Source organism: Trachinotus anak, unplaced genomic scaffold (genome assembly GCF_046630095.1).
Source record: "Trachinotus anak isolate AG129_WGS33_773 ecotype Australia unplaced genomic scaffold, CSIRO_AGI_Tana_v1 ptg000025l, whole genome shotgun sequence".
Classification (NCBI taxonomy): domain Eukaryota; kingdom Metazoa; phylum Chordata; class Actinopteri; order Carangiformes; family Carangidae; genus Trachinotus; species Trachinotus anak.
The window spans coordinates 10,103,938-10,106,524 of NW_027273876.1; positions in this window are offsets into that span (position 1 = coordinate 10,103,938).

Sequence of the window (2,587 nt, forward strand, 5' to 3'; positions counted from 1 at the left end):
CTTTTGATCAAGAGGTATTTTCTGTTCGCCCAGGTTGCAGAGATCTGCCCACCTTCCTCACACGTGCAAGCGTTTTCAGATACAGATGTTAGCCGTTCAGTCTTTTTGCAGCTCCTAATCCTTTGTAAGCCTCTTTATTTTAAACAGTCCTGGCCGGATGAACAGTCTTTGACAATAACAGCACAGCTCCCGAGCTGGACTTACATATCCACGGTAAGTGGCTTCACAGGGGGTTCAAAGCCATCTGAGAGGCCAACCTGAGTCTGAAAGGGGGAAAGTGCCCTTTTGCGAGCCCGCCGACTGACTTCAGGGTCTTTATCCCTCGCAGCAAAGGGCCACTGTGTCACACCAGCAAAACATCACAGTGGTGCATCAGATTCCTGAGCCCTCCTCAGATCCTCAAATGTTCATATGAACTTCCACTGACCGTCTCAGGTTCCTGCACCTTTAGACTGGCCTATCAAGAAAACAGAGCAAAAAAATGGCCCCTGTGTTTGATATATTTTAACATATCACATACATCAATCTGTGAGCAGCATTTTAGTGTTTTAACTCCTGTATAAAGTTTGGTAGTTTAGTCCACTGGTTCCAAAACTACTGACACAGAATGGACATTCTCAAGTAAAACTTATGCACAGTAATGAAAACTGTTCAAAAGCCTTCATCACACCCAAGGCCATCTCCACATGCTACCTTTCTGGCTGACTCTTTGCATTTAATCAGCAGTGACCTCAAGGCTTTGGCCTCTGCTGTTGTCTTCCTCCAGCATAAAGACACAGAAGACAGTTTCCAGACAGGAGGTTGTTAGCGCACGTTATGTAACCAAAGGAAGTTCTGGTTTAAGCATGAAATAATTTCATTCACAAATCCATTCACAAAGTGCACTCTGCTGAAACAGCTCTGCACGTTGTTTTTATGAATCCCAGAATCGTAATGAACATGACAAATGTACCGCAGCACTACTTGAGAAAATGAATCCTCTCGATCTCCATCTCTGAGCCCGAAGTGGAGCGTCTGAATGGGCGGAGCAGGAGAACACCACACAATCAAAGCATTACAAAGTGGTTGCACTTCTTCTGATGGGATAGACAAGATGGATACATGAATACTCCCCATTAAAAGGTCTATTCTTGTACACAGAATTACATCATGCCGAAACTAGAAGACAGTAAGTGGAATGTAATAATGCTCATTAAAGGGATTCATTCATATTCAAATGTTTTTTATCTTAATGCTGCAGCTGTAGCTGTGACTGTGTTGGGAGGAAATATAGTAAACAAGAAACAGACGGAAAGGGACAGGACAGGCTTGTTATCGCTGCACCTTGAGAGCTACTGTCACGCTTGCTGCTGCGTCTAAAGCGCACAGTCAATGCTTTATGAATTGAAGGGTGGTCATCTAAGCTGATAGCAGCATCCGTTATCAGAGAGGTAAAAATAGCCTGTCGGTAACCGTTGGCCTGAATTGGATATTTGAACCGGCCGTGTGCTGCTGTGCCTGCGGACGAAATGGGAAATTTCACCCAGACGTGACGAGAATGTCCAAGTGAGGGAACGTGTTATTGTCGTGGCAAATGATGTATTACTTTGATGACAGGTGCTATCAGTTGGTCTGTAGGTGTTTTGTTTTTTTTTTTGTTTTTTTATGTTTGCACATGTGCCTGCGTGGGACAGAGAAACAAAGAAAGCTCATGCACGAGTGCAGATTGACAGTGTGACTAAGGATATTGTTCAACAAAACTGGTTTTATTCATTCTTTTTGTGCCTGCACAACTCTCCCATTTGAACTGGAACTGAAACAGTTAGTTGATTTTATTAATTAACAGCCGTTATTTTGATCATCGATCTATTTTTCAATTTAATTCATTATTTTTTAATATTTTTGCAAGAAAAAAATCCAAACAATAACTGCAGCTCCCCATTTGTGAGAATGTGCTGCTTTTCTTTTCGTATGTGATATTAAAGTTCAATGTGTGTCTATTTTGGACTATTGACCAATCCAAACAAGCTATTTCAAGACTTCACCTTGGGCTTTAGGAAACTGTGATTGTGATGCATTTTTGACCATGTTCTAACATTATATAAATCAAACACTTAACTAATCCACAATGAAAACAATGGCTAGTTGCAGCCCTGATCTGAGCCTTTTACATTTATGTTTGTATGTAAACTAGGTTACTTACACAAGAGTGATGCCTTCAGTTACACTAAAATGACAGGTTGTGGAGGAAAGTTTACCCTCGAGTTGTTTTTGGTTTGGATTTTGGGAGTATTCCCATCACGTCGGCTTATAAATCATCTGAAAGGCTGCCTGGGTTTGAGTGACGGTGGCGCAGTGACGTGCATGACCTCCTGCACTGCTGACACAGCTGCTTTTTAAGTGGGACCTGAAGCTGCATCTCACAAAGAGTCAGTGTGTGAGAGGTTATCTCTATACAAGATTGGCCTGTTACCTGAATTACACTTCTTTCCCCTGTGACTGAAAAACAGAAACAAGGGAAACAGATGTTAAGTGTCAACCTTATCTTCATTTATGAAAAAAAAAACAAAAAACAAAAAACAAAAAAAAGCATGACAAGATGACTGTG